The sequence below is a fragment of the Myodes glareolus genome, chromosome 1 (genome assembly GCF_982192425.1).
Source record: "Myodes glareolus chromosome 1, mMyoGla1.1, whole genome shotgun sequence".
NCBI lineage: Eukaryota > Metazoa > Chordata > Mammalia > Rodentia > Cricetidae > Myodes > Myodes glareolus.
The window spans coordinates 115,228,167-115,247,227 of record NC_142026.1 but is presented as its reverse complement, the minus strand read 5'-3'; the positions used below and the strand labels follow the sequence as shown (position 1 = coordinate 115,247,227).

The 19,061-nt window shown below is 41.3% G+C and overlaps 1 long non-coding RNA gene and 1 pseudogene across 1 annotated transcript in view; both read left to right on the top strand.

The window, feature by feature from the left end:
- The first annotated feature begins 269 nt into the window (after positions 1 to 269).
- On the top strand, positions 270 to 638 carry LOC125394590 (large ribosomal subunit protein eL34 pseudogene; annotated as a pseudogene).
- A 7,058-nt stretch (positions 639 to 7,696) lies between these two features.
- The window catches only part of LOC146895828 (uncharacterized), a 44,902-nt gene continuing 33,537 nt past the window's right edge, over positions 7,697 to 19,061 (top strand). Inside the window, exon 1 of the long non-coding RNA XR_015001667.2 lies at positions 7,697 to 7,937. This is a non-coding gene — a long non-coding RNA (uncharacterized LOC146895828). The remainder of the gene's footprint in view (positions 7,938 to 19,061) is intronic.

The window sequence follows — 19,061 nt, the reverse complement described above, 5'->3', positions numbered from 1 at the left end:
CAATGAGACCAGGATTTATTCCTACTGCTTGTACTGGCTTTTTGGAGTCTATTCTCCTTGGAAGGTTACCTTGCTCAGCCTACATACAATGGGGAGGGCCTTGGCCGCGCCTCAAAGTCAAGTGCTAGACTTTGTTGACTCTCCATGTGAAGCCTTGCTCTCCCTGAGGAGTGGATAGGGGTGGGGTGAAGGAAGAGGGAGGAAGGGAGGGAGTGGGAACTGGGTTTAGTATGGAAAATGAGAAAAAAATAGCCCTTTTCCTTTTCCTCTTCCAGGAACGGTGCTTAAAGGCTCTCAGAATGGTCCAGTGTTTGACATACCATTGCAGGCTTTCCTACAATACAGCCTCTAACAAAACTAGGCTGCCTCGAACCCCTGGCAACAGGATTGTTTACCTTTATACCAAGAAGGTTGGGAAAGCACCTAAATCGGCATGTGGTGTGTGCCCAGGCAGACTTCCAGGGGTCTTAAGTCAAAGAAGTATGTCAGCAGGGCCTATCGGCTCCATGTGTGCCAAGTGTGTCCATGACCGGATCAAGTGGGCTTTCCTTATGAAGGAGCAGAAAATGGTTGCAAAAGTGTTACAGACACAAGCACAGAGTCGGAAAGCAAAACAAATATGCAGCTTTTTAAAATAAAGGCCAAGGCTTGGCCTGTGGTTCTCCATTTGTGTAGGCCTCATATAAAAGCCTTTTGCAAGGAATGTAAAATTTGGTGTAAAATTGTGGGGGTTTTGTTTTGTTTTGTTTTTGTCACAGAACTGCTGAAATGTCTCAGCAAGTAGAGGGGTTTGCTGCCAAGCCTGACAACCCAAGTTTAATCTCTGTGATCTTGGTGGTGGAAGGAACAAATCCTGCGGATCTCTCTCTCTCTCTCTTCCTCTGTCTCCCAAGAGAGACAGAGACAGACATAAAGAGAGATGTAATTTAGGGAAAAACCCACAAACCACTGTCCTAAAGTAAAACAAAATTAAGAGATGAGAAAAGGCAATGCTGAGGGCTATCTCCCGGATTCCCCACCTAGCAGACTCTGAGCGAGACTTCTGCAGGAGGAAATTACACTAAGCCAAAGGCATTTCCTTCTCACATGTTGATTCTCAGCCTCCTGGGAAGCAGTAGTTTGCTCAATGGAACATAAACACAGAGTCACAGAAAACATTGCTCTGCATCTTTTTCTCTTATGGGGTCTACCCAAGACAGCTGAACCCCGATACAGTGCCTCTCTGCTCCCTGATACATCTCCTCATGGCTCCTTGCTTCCCTCTCAGCTTCTCTACACTGCACTTGATATAAAAACTTAACTGCGTCTCTCTCCCAAGAACCTCAGTACCCTGAGGGCAGAGATTCTGCCTTTTCATAGCCTTTCCACTCCTAACAACTTCTGGCAAATAGATTTGCCATGAAGATCTTGACTGTGGCAGTTGTCCTTGTCTACGGGACTAGATTTGGAATCACAAGGCGACACACCCATCAACCAGGTCTGTGAGACTGTTTCTAGGATGTTCAACATGAAGAAGGCTCATGTGACTGTGGACGACACCATCCTGTAAGCTGGGGTGAAATGGAAAAGAAGTCGGAAGATGACTCCAACGTTCTCTCTGCTTGTGAACTGCGGCCACGAGAGTGACAAGAACGGACCACCCCTGTCACTCATTCTCCTCACGGGTGGACTGTGTTCCTAGCGAGCCCTTCCTTCTCTAAGTGGCTTTTGTCTGCTATTTTGTCACAAATATGATAACAGTAGCTAACACACTACCAAATACACATACCTGTACTCGGCAAGTCTTGCTGTTCCCCCCAACAAGGCTCTTGTCACCCCAAATCCCCATCCTTAATAACTTTACTAAGACATGGAAGATTTTCTGAAATAGTTAATTCCTTTGCTGAATTTATGGATCAAATGATATCGTGTGGTATTTGAATACTTGGTCATTAGGTAGTGTTGCTACTAAATAGGGATTAGGAGGTGTGGTCTTGTTGGGGGAGGTGTGGCCTTGTTGGAGGAAGTGTGTCACTGGGTGTGGGCTTTGGGGTTTTAGAACCTCAAGCTAGGCCCTGTTGGCTGAGGCCACTTGTTTGTTTCCTGATTGCCCAGGCCTGAAATAATCCCTCAGAAGCAGTATTATTTGCAATTCTGCTTGGTCAATAGTTTAAGCATATTTCTAGCTAGCTCTTACATCTTAAATTAACCCATCTCTACTAATCTGTGCCTCACTATGAGGTTGTGGCATACCAGCAAGATTCTGGCACATCTGTCTCTTCTAGTGACTCCATGCCATCCCACTGACTCCACCTACTTTCTCCCAGCATTCAGTTTAGTTCTCCCACCTTGCTCTATTCTACCCTATCAAAGGTCAAAGTAGTTTCTTTATTCACTAACCAATAAAAGCAGTACATATAGAAGGACTTCCCACACCATTTCCCCTTTTCTGCTCAAATAAAAAGGAAGGTTTTAACTTTAACATAGTAAAATTACATATAATAAAACAGGTATCAAGCAATAATTACAGTTACAATATTTGTATATACTTTATCTTTTATCATAACTAGGAAAAACTATAACTATCTATTCTTCAACTCCATCAAAGACCCCAGAGGGATATAATACTACCAAAGTTAACAGGAAGTGCATTGTAAGCAACTTCCAAAACCATAGAAATGACAGAGACATCTTGCTGCCTGAACATCATTCAAAATTCTTCTATAACATTGGAACATCCGTCTTCAGCCTACAGGCTCATAGTATCCAGCAGACTTTTCCATGAAGCAGGAAATTTCAAAGACAGTTCCTCCTATATTAGCAGTTTGCCAATCACTTTCTTCTGTGTCCTGTAGAGTTTTTCATGAAGCAGGAATCCCAGACTTCCCACACCAAGACCCAGTCTCTCTCTCTTTCCTGCTGCCCGCTGATCTGGATGCAAAACTCTCCACTCCTTGAGAATCATTCCTACCTATGTGTAGCCCCGCTTTCTACCATGTTGATAATGGACTAAATCTCTGAAATTGTAAACCATTTCCAGTTGAATGTTTTCCTTTACAAGATCTGCCATGGCCATGGTGTCCCTTCACAGCAATAAAACACCGACTAAGGTGTATGTGGCAATCCTTTTATTCATATGGGACTTTCCATGGTTTCATTTTACCTGAAATCCAAAATATATTCAGCAGGAAATTCCAGAGATAAATAATTCATGTCTTAAAGTAAATGCTGTACTGAATAGCAGTGATGAGGTCTCACACTACCCTGTTAATACACGGACTTTGATGAGTTAGTTCTCTGTTTTCATTTCAGTAGATGAAGCTGTCTACGTGCTGAGTTTTCTGGCCTGAATGGCACTTCTACCAGGGAGTCGGTTGTGCTAAGGTCTGGGAACCTGTAACTCATGTAAGGATTCCTGCCCAGAGCATACCCAGGAAAATGTTCAGTAAAGAAGAGGTTTGTCACAATTTGAACTAGGTAACTCATGAATCAACAAGTTCCAAGAACTTTGGCATATAAAATTGTCTAAAGAGAAGCCATTTGCATTTGTATGAATTGTATTTGTTCTTGACTTAAAAAAAAACACTAACTGAGGTAGGTCATATTTCCTAAATTAATCATTTAAAGTATGCAATCCATGTTTGAAAATGTAGTCACACATTTGTAAAATCAGCTCCACACTGTCACTTGGTGACATTTTCATTACCACCCTCCCTCACCCACTAAAGTTGCTCACTCTGTCCCTTGTTATCCACACATAAATCTACTTCTGACCTTTATAAATCTGCCTATTACAGATATTTCATGTAAACAACGTTGACTAATACGAGGTCTTTTCTGAATGACTGCTTTCTTGTAACATAAGTCTTACCAGGTTGTAGTATGTATGAGTACGCCAACCTTTTTTTTTTCTGCATTCATTTCTATTTCCAAAAACAAATTCTTTTTTTTTCTCTCATTCCTGTCTCCCTGGGCTCTTCAATCCTTACCACTTTGAGGGTCACTCAAGGGGTACATGTGAAGAATTTTCATGTGATTTTATGGTGCCTTTTACTTATTTATTTAGTTTTTTTTATTGGTATAATCACTAGACAGTATCATCCAAGTCTATCATGAGTCAGTCACCCGTCCTCCATTTCCTCCTTTTTCCTAGTCTCCTCCCAAAGACTACTCCAGTTCATAAATACAATGTATTTTATTTATTTATTGCAATAACCATAGATTTTTTTTGCATTTCCTACTAGCTCTTCATTGGAATCAGCCCCTATACAAAGGACAGATATACACAAAGTCCCAAATAATAAGATTTGTATACATCTCTCCTGCTCTATAAGCTGATTTTTATTTTCTTGAATATTTTGAAGCACAATTTGAGATCATCCAAACTTATCCATTACTATGCTTTTGTGATGAAGAACTCATCCATTGGCTACAGGTGATAAAAATGCAATCCTATGTTTTCTTCTAAGAGTTTTACAGTTCTAGCTCTTTTGTCGTAGTTCCTGGTCCATTTTAACATTTGTATGATAGTGTGAAGTAGGGGTTCTATGACTACTACATAGATATGTAGATAGCAGCATCCTATTTGAAAAGAATACTCTTCTCATTATTAAATGGTTTTGGCATGCTCCTCTAAACCCATTAGCCACACATGAATATATTTGTTTTAAAATCACTTTATAAAGATAAGAGGACATACAAAAATCTGTCTTCACTTGATGGGTTTGGAGACAAATGTATATCCAAGCAAATGCCACCAGAATCTATGCCATAAATGCATGCACCCCCTCTACAAATATCCCCTCATCATCTTTGTGAGTATGTGTGTATAGGATAAGAATACAAAGATTTTCCCTCTTACCAAATTAGCAAAAGATTGCAATGCTATACTCCAGACCCTTTGGATTTAATCTTGCATGGTTTCGTAGCTTTTTAGCTTTGTTTTTAATTATTTTGTATGTAAAAATTAATTTTCATGTAATATATTTTGATCATATTTTTCCTTTTCCTAATATTCTCAAATTCTCCTCACCCTCCCTACCTACCCTCCTTCATTCTATCTCTCTCCAAGAGAAAAAAATCAAAATCAGAACAAACTATAAAAACCCAATAAGACAAAAGATACCAAGGCGATACAAAAATTTATCTTTGATTTCATGATTTTTGTAGTTTTTAAAATCTTTTTTCTTTTATTTTTGAGATCATATGATCATTACACTATTTCTCTCTTCCCTTTCTTTCTCCCAAACCTCTCATCTGCTCACCTTTGCTCTTTTTAAATTCACGGCCTTCTTTTTCATTAATTATTGTTCTGTGCCTGTATGTAGACCCATATATAATCTTGATTATAACCTGCTCAGTCTGCACAATGTTGCTCATGTGGGTTCCTTCAAGGCTGGCCTTGTGGTCCTGGATAACCAGTCAGTGTGCTCTTCCCTGGAGAAGACTGATTGTCCTCCTTCAGCTCCTGTGTAGGCAGGCAGTCATGATGGTGAGACTTCATAGGTGTAGCTGCTGACATCACCAGGAGACACATTCTTACAGCAAACCCCCTGGTCCTCTGGCTCTTTCCATCCTCTGTTTGGAAATGTTCCCTGAGCCTTAGGTGTTGGAGTCTTCTGTAGACATATCCACTGGCACTGGGCTCCACACATCTGTGCTATGATTGTTGTGGTTTTCTGTAGTAGTCACTGCTGCAAAGAGAATTCCCTTGATGTGGGATGAGGACTACACTTATCTCTGGCGGAGGGGGGGGGGGAGGGGGAAGGACAGATGTTTAGATTGTTGTGGGGGATTATGTTGATTTGGTCAAGTAGAGGTTGTAGGCTCTCCCCAAGTGGTACCCATGACTTCACTGGCATTTCAAAATTAATTTCTTCCTTTTATATTACAATTACAGGTGTAGAATGTCTGAACAGTATCAACAAGAGTCTGAGTTTGATTTTCAAAAAAAATGCACCAATAAACAACGTCCAACTACATTGTGAGAAAAATTACTCACAAAAACTAACTTGAGGGTTACCCGTGCTTAGATCTGGGTCAGTGGTGAATAAGACTGCTGCCAGCATTGCTTTCAGCACAGCTAGAAAACACACTGCCCAGCTCAGATATAGAAGCTTCCTTTACCTGGGTTACCCAAACCTCACGGCCTCCAGTTATTTATCTTCCTTGGGCTCTTGAGAGCCTAAACCCACTTTTCTTTGTTTCCCTATTTGCCGACATATCATTCTTCCCTCCTTCCTCCCACCCCAATGTTGCTAGGAAAGTTAAGGCCAATTAAATGAAACAAAGATAATTTAGGCAAAAAAAAAAAAAGTTGTATACTCAAGAAACATTACCAAATGCCCGACTCATCCTGCCCCATCCCACCTCATGGATAAGTTAGACAGACGGCCAGGAAAAAAGAAGTGACACACAGAAACAACCTGATTGGCTGTAGTTGGCATTTGGCTAATGTAAGCATTTGTCCGATCAGTGACTTAGCAATCTCTGATTGGCTGAGACATGGCTGGTGTTTGCCTGGCTGATACTCAGTTGCTTTGGCTATTAAGGTGTGCTCTCGGGTTATAGGTCAATATGTTTACATATCAAGGGTATAGTTCATATGCACACGTGATTTTATCACCTAAGGAGAGATAGGTTTAGATCAAACTTAGCCCTGTTTCACAATACCACAGACTCAATTCAGATTGCAATTAACCGAACATGATATTCCTATTAGCAGAGCAGCTGTCACTAAGCAAAATCAGATACACGTTATGCCCGAGCCGATGAGGAAATGGATTTTAAAATTGAATACCGCAATTACTCTACTTCTGTGGAATTCACAACTACATGATTACAAATTGTACCAACCCCCACCCTCCACCACCCCCCCCACAGAGGAAATGTCTCACTCTCTTGCTACATGAGAAACTGCCATTCTCCCTGCCAAGAGCAATACCTGTGTTTGCAGAGGTCAGAGCAAGCAGTTAATCATTTCATAGCAGTTGCATGGCTTAGGGGAGATGAATGAAAGGTTAGAGCTTTTTGGAGTTTAGGTCAGGGGCCTTAGGCTATCAAAGTAGACCTGGAATGGAATGGAATTCCCTTAGCCCTGTGAGAAAGCCTAGCCCAGATGTCCAATGTTTGTTTGTCAGGTGGAAGATAGGTTGACCGACTAGCTAGTGGAGCCAAGACTAGACTCTCTTTAAAGTCAACAAGTAGCTAGACTGCCTCATGAGTTAAGCAAATGTTTGCAGTGTGCTTATCAAAGGATACTGAAACTATCAAAGGAGAGCCTGATAGGAGCCCAGCAGAAGACTTTATACAGTGTAAACAAAGAGAGTTGCATTATAACTATACCCATACACGCAATGGAGAACTTCCTATGCAGAGAAACTACCTATCTACCATCTAGTTCCTAATTAGGCTTTCAATATCAATTGGCGAGTTCTTGGCGATTTGATTCCCCCCCCCCATCAAAAAAGATTATCTAACATGTAGTTTTTATTCCAAGAACCATTAAAATCCCTTGGATGGAGCAATGAGAAGAAGAAAAAAAAAATCTGTAAAGCTGGAAGCCAATATAAAGTATTGGTGTCTTGGTGAGCGTTTGCAGGATATGATGATTTCATAAGGAAGCAATGATTAAACCATAGTTTAAAGGATAATCAGGAATCTTGCAAGTAAAGATGAGGTAACCATGGCACGGAGACTATAAAGTAAGAAGGTAGCATTGGTGGCAGATGTTAGTCCGGTCATGATCTCAGGGCAGAGCTGACTCAGTCACAGATATTTCAAGTTGACAAATCAGAACATAAGTGAAGGGTGAAGGTCTGGAAGAAGGAGAAAGAACAGAGCAGCCGAGATTGCTGGGGCTTTGTGTTCAGGCTGCCAACAGGACCTTGAGGGCATCAAGCAAGTGAGAAACGCAATTGGACGTACACCTTAAGAAAGGCAAGCTGACGGAAGTGCTGGTAAGCAGACCTCAATAGGAGAATCCCCGTGGGTGGGGAGTGAAACTGATGTGCTAGAGACGTTAAAGAGGGGCAGCTGGAGAGGAGAACGATCTAGAACTGGGCTAGAGGAAGAATTAAGCAAAGGGGAATTCCACTCATTCACTTAAATTGGATCTTCAGAAAGAACGCACTCGTTAGGCAATCAAACCTCCATGGAGGGTTTTGCATTCCAAAGACAATGACTCAGAATAGCAAGACTGCCTGACCTCTCACCTAATGCTAGTGCATGCTCACAAATCCACAAGAGTGTATAAAGGTGACTTTAAACACTTCTTTCCACGCCCAGCTCAGCAGTGTTCTGTCACCTGGCCAGCTGAAAGCGGCTTTTTTTCCCTGGAGAATGGCAAGACTCCCCAGCTCTGTGTGGAACCCCCAGCTCTGGGCTGTGCTTCTTTTTGTTCCCCACCATATGGTGAATACTTAAGGCAAATGTATGACAGGTCTTTCTTGTTGGACTTTCTTTGAACTGCCAGGCCCCAAATAATGACACATAGACTTATTAATTAAGAAAGTTTGGCCTTAGGCCAGGAGGTGGTGGCACACGCAGCCTTTAATCACAGCACTGGGAGGCAGAGGCAGGCTGATCTCTGTGAGTTCGAGGCCAGCGTGGTCTACAAGAGCTAGTTCCAGGAATGACTCCAAAGCAACACAGAGAAGCCCTGTCTCAAAAAAACGAAAGGAAAGAAAAGAAAAGAAAAGGAAAGGAAAAAAAAGAAAAGAGAAAAAGAAAATTTGGCCTTAGCTTAGCCTCCTCCAACTAGCTTTACAATTAAAGTTAACCAGTTTCTATTAATCTACATTTTACCACATGGCTCTTTACCATTCTCCATTCCATATGTTCAACTTGCTCAGTGTCTTGCTGGAAAAATCCCACCTCTCTTCTTCCCAGAGTTCCTCTCTTTCCCCAGAAATCACACTTATCTTCTCCTGCCTGGCTATTGGCCACTCAGCTCTTTATTAAACCAACAGAAGGAGCCAAGGCAGGCAAGGCAAAACAGTGACACATTTTCACACATTGTAATCAAATAGCGCACAATACAGATGATTTCCACACCCCCTTAGCTTACTGCAGCTTGCCCCAATGCCTGTCAGAAAGCACTAGTAGGTGCTTAATTTTTACTGGCCTAATTTGTTTATTCATCGTGCGATAAATAGATGACAGACAATGAAATGCCTTCACAATAAGGACCATGCTGAGATCAATACAACGGGGCAGGTAGGCAAGAGCTCCATTGAATGAGCCCCACCTCTAAGGCATTTCCAGACTTTTAGTATCATGGACTTTAACCAAAGCACCCTAAGTACAAGCATAATTGTATCTGTGATTCATGGTCCAAAGGTCTGGCAGTGTATTATATCTATCTAGTCAAGCGTTTGTCCTGCCTTGGAGGCTCAGGAAGGGAAGCCTGAGGAGGTGATGTTTTGAGCTGGGTTCTGATAGAAATATGGCAGCTAAGCAAGTCAAGAGGGCGGAGAGTCACACCTGCTAAGCAACCCAACAGTAGAATAGTCTTAAGGAAGGCCATGGGGAGTAAGGAGTGATTGATTCCTTTCCTTTGTCAGGTGGGCCTCCAGGGGAAAAGGCCAAGGTGTTGATTTTCAGCCCAGCACTGCTTCCCCATTCCTTAATAGGATTATTATCACTATTAGGTGCCAGACATGCCTGCATTAAACCTGTCCAAAGTATGTACTTTTTTTTTAACTGTTCACTAGCCGGGCAATGGTCTGGAAATTGAAAGAACACAAAAGAGACCTGGGTCATTCGTGAGGAAATAAGCCAAATGCCGATTATTCAAGTTTAGGAAAAACCTTATATACCTAGCTGTAGTACAATAGAACTCCCCCCAGGCAGGTGGGAAAATTACCATATCCAAGGTGGGTAATCAATGCTCTGTAGCTAACCACCTGGTGAGACAGAGGGAGCACAAGAAAGCCGGAAAATGCAACAAAATGTCTGTCCAGAACTGTCCTCAAGATGAACCCTGGGAAGAGGGATAGACCCGAGCCCCACAAAAAATTTTCTACTCAAAGGCAATCCTAATAAGGAAGTCTCCTAATAATAGGGGAAACAGAGTACCAACTAGCCATCTCTTGTCACCAAATAAGGCTGCCAGTACTGGTACTGGGTTGTATTCAATTGAGTTGCTGAACAAGGGTTCCCATGGAAATCCCCAAACAACCCAGTCCTTTGCTAAGACAAGTGGGTTGCTCTCCACAAATTGACAGCAAGGCCCCATTGCCGAGGACAACATTCACATAAACCATTAAACACGGAGAAGTCAAGTTGGAGCCTACATGTAGCCAGCACCCCTAAGTTCCAGTGTTTTGGTGTAGGAAGATACTTTGTAGGGTACCAAAAGAGAAACATAAACAACAACCCAGCCACAAACCTTTGACCAATAATCTGTCTAAAACAGTGATGGCACAGAACATGCGGAAGTAATCAACCAATGTCTGATTTTCCTTGAGGCCCACTCCACAAGATGGAAACCATGCCCACCACTACTTGGGTGACCCAGAACCAGAGACTAGATAGACTAGAGACTTAGGGTAAAGCCAAACACTACTGGTCTAAAAAAGAGGGAAAAAATGGCATCAATAAAATGACTCCTAATGATATTCTGCTACACTCGGAGCGTGGTGCCTGATTCAGCCATCATCAGAGAAGCTTCCTCCTGCAGCAGATGAGAACAGATGCAGAGATCCACAGCCAGACATTAGGAAGAGAGAGGATACCCAGCTATCAATGGGATGTCCAAATCAGATCCCTATCCTCAGAGGCAGAAAGCGTTTAAGAATGAGAGGGGATGGAGGACACGGGGAGAGCAAGGTCCTCTGAATGAATTTCACAGAGCTCGTATGAGCTCGCAGAGACTGCAGCTGCAAGCATAGGGCCCATGCAGGTCTGCGCCAGGTCTCTGGGTATATGCTATAGCTTTCAGCTTAACTCTTTCATGGAACTTCTGAGTGTGGAAACGAGTGGGTCTCTGATTCTTGTGCATACCCTTGGGTCTCTGTTCCTCCCGGGGGCTGCCTGTCCAGCCTCGATGTGATGGTTTTTGTTTGTATCTTATCATAGTTTATTTTGTCATGGTTTGGTTGTTATCTCTTAGAAGCCTGCCTTTCTAATGCAAGCTAGAAAGGGACTGGATCTGGAGGGGAGGGGAAGAGAGGAGAGGTGGAGTGGTCCTGGGAGTAGAGGGAGGGGAAACTCTAATCAGGATATATTATATGAGAAGAGAATATTTTCAATAAAAGGAAAATAAATGAACACTGTTTCTACTCATAGCCCACAAATTTTAGGTTATAGATTTACACAAAGAAACAATCAATACTGGCAGATCGGATGACTCTAATGACTGTGTAGTTCTTGACTACTATTCATTTAACTTCTCTACCTCCTAGTTTTTTCTTTACAAAATGAGAAGGTCAATCCACAGGATATCTGTAGGAGTTCCATGCAACACTGAAGGCTTTAGACAATGTCTCCACATGCTTTACATTATGACATACTCAGTGACCAAGCTCTGACACTTACTATCTTGTCCTTTACCGAATCACTGGCCCATGTGATCCACAGTAACAAAACCCACCCAGGATTACACCTGACCCACAGAAGAAGCTACAACAATAGAGCACCTGGCTTCACTATTCTGTTGAATTCTATAATCTTGTTTTTAAAGAAAATTATATAACAGTACTTAACAGCTTCAAAAAACTAAACTTTACCAGAGCCTTTCTAAGAAGAAGAAGAATTTGACTTTTTGCAGACATGGGTATTTCCATTGTTTATTGTTACTAACTCAGACATAGTTAGACAGACAGTTTTATTAATAATTGACCCGAGGACTTGCGAGGCTTTTTTCTCATGAAGCAAGGAGTAAGCATAGAGAAGAGAATCAATATCCATGGGGAACTGACATCTACCTCCTAATGGGTTTCGCTTGTTTTGACTTTCATTCTAAGAGTCAATACGGCAAGATTTAAGGAACAAAACAGAGGAAGTGAACCCACCAAGATGATGAGGATTTCACTATGAATTTAGTGTGGTTTTAGAAAAAACATACTGGAAAAATAATTCTTCTATCACCTGAGACCCTGCTCATAAACACACTCTTTGAAAGTTTTCTGAACAATATAACATAAATAATAATATAGCATTAATAGAACTTATCTGCTCTTATCTGATTGGTGATATTAGATTTTGAAGTTATTTTCTTCTTTCTGCTATAGGAACTATATCACTGGGGATAGAAATATGGCTTAGGGGTTAAGAGCACTGGCATCTTTTCCAGATGACCTGGGTTCAACTCTCAAAACCCATGTGGTGGCTCACAATCCTTCATTCCGGGATCTCCAACTTCCTCTTCTGATCTCTGGGAGCTCTGTATACATATGGTGCATGAATACACATTCAGGCACACATAAACTAAAGACAAACAAATCACCCTTTTTTTTCCCCAAGGAAGATTAACTAAACACAGACAGAAAGGTCATGTGGCAAAAATTAGAAAAGATAGGTTATGTTGGGGCATGAAATGAGAAAACCTAAGTATTTTTAATTAGTTTTTCATAATGAGCTAGTACAATGGGACATACATGTACCAACCAACATGGTTGGTTGGTTGGTTGGTTGGTTGGTTGGTTGGTTGGATGGTTGGATGGTTGGACCAAGGATCTCATGTATGCCAACTGTGCATTCTACTGAACTATGTCTCCAGTCACTAGGAATTTGTTAAGGAGATAATTACTGGGAGATGTTTAAAGCTTGCAGAAGATAACAACTGTCAGACTGAGTGAATCCAAGGAATATTAGGTAAGGTTGCCAGAATCAAAGGAGACTTCACTTCCCCAAATTCTGGGAGATAGACAAAATCAAGCATTTCTCAGGAACTCAGAAAGCTGGTTGCCCTGCACCAAAGGAAGGGACAAGTGACTATCTATGGTGAATATTAGCATACCAAAGCACATGCTGGCCTCCAGGCTTTCACAGCATCACAAGTACCTGCTACACATTTCAGAGCCCATGCTAACATCTCTCCAGCCAACTTCTTGTTGTCCTTATAACCCTACTATTGTGACTGTGCTCCCTTTTTTGTCCCCTTTCTTGGTCCTCTTCTCTCTGTGTCTTCTCTCACTCTTCCCCCTTCTCGCTCCTGTCCTGGCCCAGCCCAATCTACTGGCCATGATCAGTCTACCACTTTCTCTCCTTCTCTAGACCCTTCCAGATACTTCTGATTGTTTCCTCCCCCATATCTGCAATAAAAAACCTGCCCCCCCCAGCCATACCTTGGAGGGGTCATGTCTTCAATTTATACAGAGGTAAATAAAAAAAATCTATACTTATATGTATTAAAACAAACAAAAGCATCTGGGAAGAAAGAGCATCCAAAAGTAGCATAATAATAATAGCAATAATAAAATCCTTCCAAAGATTAACAACTGCTCTCTCTAATGCAAGAGTAGAGATTAAAAGATTGACCTTGTATCTTGAAAGTACAAAAATAAACCTTAAAAAAAGGGTAAAATAAAGACATTGCAAGCAAAGTCAAACCCAACTAGCAACATACTCTAATTAAAACACTATCTTGGAATTTTCATCACTGCAACAAATAACTGCACAATTTCAGAGAAGAAAAGACTTTGCTTGCGCAGGCTCTGGGGAGGAAGATAACATGGTATCAAGAGCCTGTTTTGGAGCACTTACTCACCTAATGACAGCCAGAAAGCAGAATATTCTGCTAGCTGGTTCTGCTTTCTTCCCTCTTTCTGTTCCATCTAGGCCCCAAACTTCCTGGATGATGCTGTTCACATTCAGGGTTGGTTTTTACCCTTAGTCAGCCATTCTCGAAAACACTTCAAGATGCACCCCAGACATGCGCTCTACTAATCTGTTAGGCATGTCTCAATCAGAGTAAATTAACCAGCAAAATTCACATCACAAAAAAATGTCTAGACTCTATTCTTCTAGAAGGAAGACATCCCAGAGAAATATATCAAACTCGAAAGAGGAATGGTGTGTCAAGAAACTGTAAGCACACCGCTAAACCTAAGCAGTCACTGATTCTATGAAATAACAAAGGCCAACAATGCGCATCTTCTGAAAGTATAAAAATAAGACAAAACTAAAATGTTGACTAAAAATAGCATTAAATTGAAAGAGCAGCAATCAGGGTGAAGGATCCTAAGAACCCACTGTTTAAAGGGAAAATAAACACTTGATTGTTGAGACGTAGTCACTGAAATGTGCACACTGAAGTTCCTAAAATAATGAGTACACACAGATAAACTGAATGTATAATTTCCAAACTAACAGTGAGGAAAGAAATGGAACGTGGAGTGAGGGATGGGATAATCTAAATTCATAAGTCCCAGAGAACTAATTAAAGAACATACACTTTAATATACATGCAAAATCAATGACCATCTGTGAGGAGATGACTTTTTTGTGGAAAAAAATAAAAGCAAAGGAATGATTAGCACAAAGTTTACAATGGCATGTACTTTGAGAGGTAAAGAATAAAATCCCTCAAGGAGTTGGTGAAATCAATGAAGAAAGCAGATGACACCTTCAAATTGATTTCAAAGTAAAAGGGAGTCACGTGGTGTAGGAAAAGTCACCAATGGCCAAAGGCAACTGGAAGGCTTGGAAAGCAAAGTGAAATGTGGAGAAAGGTGAAAGTCAAAGAGCAGCTATTTTCTCTTTGCATGTGTGGTGTGTACAGTGTGTGTGTGTAGTATGTATGCATGGTGTGACTTTGTGTGTGTATGTGTGTGGTATCTTTGTGTGGGTGCATATGAGTGTATGTCTGTATATGTGTGTACCTGGTGTCTTCCTCTGTCACATTGTATCTAACTTTTTGATACCTATTCTCTCATTGAACCTAAAGCTCACCAATTTGGCTGGACTAGCTGGCCAGTAACTCCCGGGATCCACCTTTTTGTGCCTCATCCTTCTACCACCTACCCCAGCACTGGGATTACAGACAAGAATCTCTATACCCAGATTTAACATGAGTGTCAAGATCCAAACTCAGATCTTCATTCTTGTGTACTTGAGTTGTCTACCCAGCCCCAACAGATTTTCTCCACTAAGGTTTTTGCATTCTCCTTAAAACAGTAAAAGTTTGTTATTTTTACAGATCTGATACTTGACGCATTTTAAAGCAAAAAAAAAATTAAAGAGTGGTTAAAAATCACTTTCAGAATGTTTCAAAATAGAAATGAAAAATAATTAAAGTAAGAAACACTGAATAATAAGATCAGCCTCCTTTTCACCTACTTTTAACTATCTTCTTTATTTCTACGTATTCCCATGGTACATAGATGCTTGTCTGTAAACCCAGTGCTGCGGGAGGTGGGTAGAGAGTGGAACTCATAAGAGGTAATTAGGTGATATAGATGGAGATGTGGCCCTCCAAAATGAGATTCCTGACCTTCCAAAAGAGACTGCAGAGAGTCATTCAGCCCTTCTATGCAGAGGGATGCAGAATCCTTGACCATGGAAGAAGGCCTTCACCAGAGAGGCAATCCACTGGTTCTCCCTTCACATCAGAACTGGCCACAATGAAGAAACTAGTCCTCCCTCACGCCTTAAATAAACTAGGTCTACACTGAGGCTCTGCTCCATCTCCCAGTCACACACAGTGAGCTCAGGAAACAAGTTTGCAGCCTAGACAGATAACAAGAAAGACCAGTCCGACTCTGAGTACTTCTGAACTCATCCATTGCTGCCTTGTGTACGTAGGCACTGAATGGATTGATGCAGGTGTTACACGGGGAAAGTTAGTAACTCTCACGGGTTTGTAATTGGAATGGAGGCTCTCAGGAAAGACAGAGTCAGAAGAGAAAGGCAAACAGAAGTTTATTACACGCATATTTCAAATATATATGAATTTTGCCCAGGAAATAAGTAAGCCTTGCAATAGTTGTCCTAGTGTATTATGTTTTTATGTTTAAATTTTACAAGCATAATTGTTTATCAGACTGAAAGATCCTTGTTCCTCATAATGAGCCTGGTAATGAGTCAGTCCAGATCAGTTCACCAATATCTGCCTGTTTGGCAGCCTCTAAGCCAAATCAGGGACATCCGTCTATATAGGACTTCCAGCTTCAGAACTGTGGGGAAGTTCTGAACTTATGACATAGGTTGCTATGTCAGAAGCCATCTGTGCTATAATATTTTAATACAGAGCCTCAAGCACACTAAGATGTTCTCCTCTGCAGAGAAAACAGTCAAATATTTTAAGTTGTCTCAAATCTCATTTATCTGATCCTTCGGTCACAAAATAAAGGCATTTCTAAGTTTCTCCTGAGAAGCATCAGGGATAAAACTCTTGCTGTTAATGGGGAGGGCAGTTTGCTCGCTCCTAAGTGGAGGCTGAGAATGACACAGCATGAATAAAAGAATAATAAGTAGCATGAATAAAAATTAAACACAAAATGACAGTTTAAACCTATAGAAGTACAGAGTCAAAAACCAGCTTGCATTATGTGATCTTTGTTATTCCTTCTGTAGGATGAGAATTATAATATCTACCTCTAAAGATGGTGTGTTGGTTACTTATCTGTTACTGCAATAACCACACCAAAAGCAATGTAAGGGAGACAGTGTTTATTTTGGCGTATGATTCCAAAGGCTAAAGTACCTGTCATGGTGGAGACTGCTCGGCATGGCATTGGTACTGAGTTCAAATCCACCAGGAGTGACCTACAGACTCAATTCAGATTATAAGTAGCCAAAGTTATTAGACCTGCTAGTCAGTTATTAAAACCCTAAGGCAAATCAGAGACATGGTGCTCTGAAGCAGTTGAAGGAACACTTTTAAAGTCAAAAACCACAATTACTTCATTTCTGAAGAGTTTTCAGCTACATATGCAACTAATTGCTTTACTCTCCACAGTGGAAACAGTCAGTGTACAGAATCCAGAGCAAGCAGTTAATCGATCCACAACAGTTACACCATTCTGGGGAGGGGCAAGAAATCAAGGCTGTCTTGTCTTTCAGGAAGTTAGGCCAGAAGACCAACAGTAATTAAAATGGGTGCCTAATACAAAATGGAGTTTCCTTAGCCATCCACAAAATGGCTGACCACATCCTTCGTCCACACAATGACCAAGTTGAAGAGAAGCTACACAGTCTCAAAGCCTGTCCCCAGTGACATACTTTCTCTAGTAAGACTGTACCCCATAAAGATTTTATACCCTCCCCTAACAGCACCCATCTGAGGACCCGTGCCTATGGGGGCTATTTCTCATTAGCACTACTTACTTGTGGTGATAGGAATTAAGTGCCCCAGAACCTTGCCTGTACATCCACCATACTCGAATGGTAGTCCTGAACAGCCCCACTTGCCTTTCCAACTACCTTCTGCAGAGTTACACAAACCTAATGCCACAGGAACCTTTCTAATGTCAGCATTCAAAAACACCACTGGTGAGCCACAGTCAGCAATGGCAACTTTAGAGTCCCACTAATTGTCACCACATGGCTTAGTGCCTGGTGATTTTAAGGCTAAAACCCAAAATCTTACTGAACGTGATTGGATAATATTTGATACTTTAGTTAAAGCTTTGTGTGAATTGATTAGCACTCTGCTCAAAATTGAGCTTTTTGTGTGTGTGTGAGTTCACAGAATACAAATATCCCTATTGTCAACTGAGACTACAGACACAGGTTTAACGTAACATGTTAATGTAGTAAATTTTACTTATTATCTGCAAGCCATGGAGTATATGTTGCTTGCCAAATTGAAGGAAACCTATCCATCCTTCTAAGGGAGGGGGGAATAGAAGTGATGGAATTTTATCCACAGGTAGCCCTTCTCCCTTCTCTGCCTAGAATATCAAAGGGGCATGAAATGGTTTTTAAAGGAACTTTTTACATTCATCACATGTCAGGGGCAGTTTGTGGGAAAACTTGTAGGAGTCAGTTTTCTGCCTCTGTCATGTGCATGCCGGGGATTGAACTCAGGTCATCGGGCTTGACAGAATGCACCATTGCCCACCGAATCATCTTGCAGGCCGAGCCAGGTAGATTTTTGTTAAAACAGGATGAGAAAGTTTTGTTTTACAACCAAAACTTCTGCACTCCACTTCACAAAACTCACAAATACTTGGTGTAAATCAAATTAAAAACCTGAAGCATCAATGAAACATGTAAAAAGATTTAGGCACAACTGACCTCCAGTAATCTTTTCTTCCCTTGAAAAGGGGTGTTATCTCTGCAGTACTAAGAAGAAGAATCAGGCAGCCTGTCCTCACTGGCTACCAATTGCTATTTACTTCCTGATCATTTGCTAAGTACTTATTGTATACTAACTAAGCTTAGTTATTCTAGTGTATTGTGTTTTATATGTAAATTTTACAAATATAATTGCTTATCATACTGAAACAGCCTTGTTCCTCATAATGAGCTTGGTAGAGAATCAGTTCAGGTCACTTGACAAACATCGCCTTAGCACCCACCATGTGTAAAACATGTAAAGAGGCAGATGGAATTCTACTCTCTCAGGATATGTTGAATAAATACTCAGGGTTGTCATGAGCCCATAAGAGTCACAATGGAAGGAAAGAGATGACAACGAGAATTTGGAAAATCCTAGGAAAGAATAACTGGAACGGCACCCCAGAGTCAGCAGAGAAGGGAGCAGACACACAAAAGTGACCTGATTGTAGAAGGGTTCCTTCAGGTAATTCTTCTTGCCCCATGTGCATTGGCTGGACCATTACCACAGACATCCAGATCATACATTGGAAGATGTGGAACAACACCAAGAAATCCATGATGGAGAATAGCAGCAGGCAATGTCTGGTGGCCTCCTAATCATTATTCTCCCAGCTCTCCCAAGATCACCTCTTGGGTCCAGGGGCTATCAGCTCAGAAGAGCAACTCTTGGGAAAGGACAATGCTATACAGCTTACTGAATATTGTTAGGTAATTAGACAATCATAGACTTAGACAGTCACAGATGTGCTCACTGAAGGTGTACCAAGTCTTCATAATCATACTTGAACCTCACCTCTTGTTTTCCTGGTAACACTTGCAACAAAGTACCATAAGGCCCCCTTCTTAACATTTAA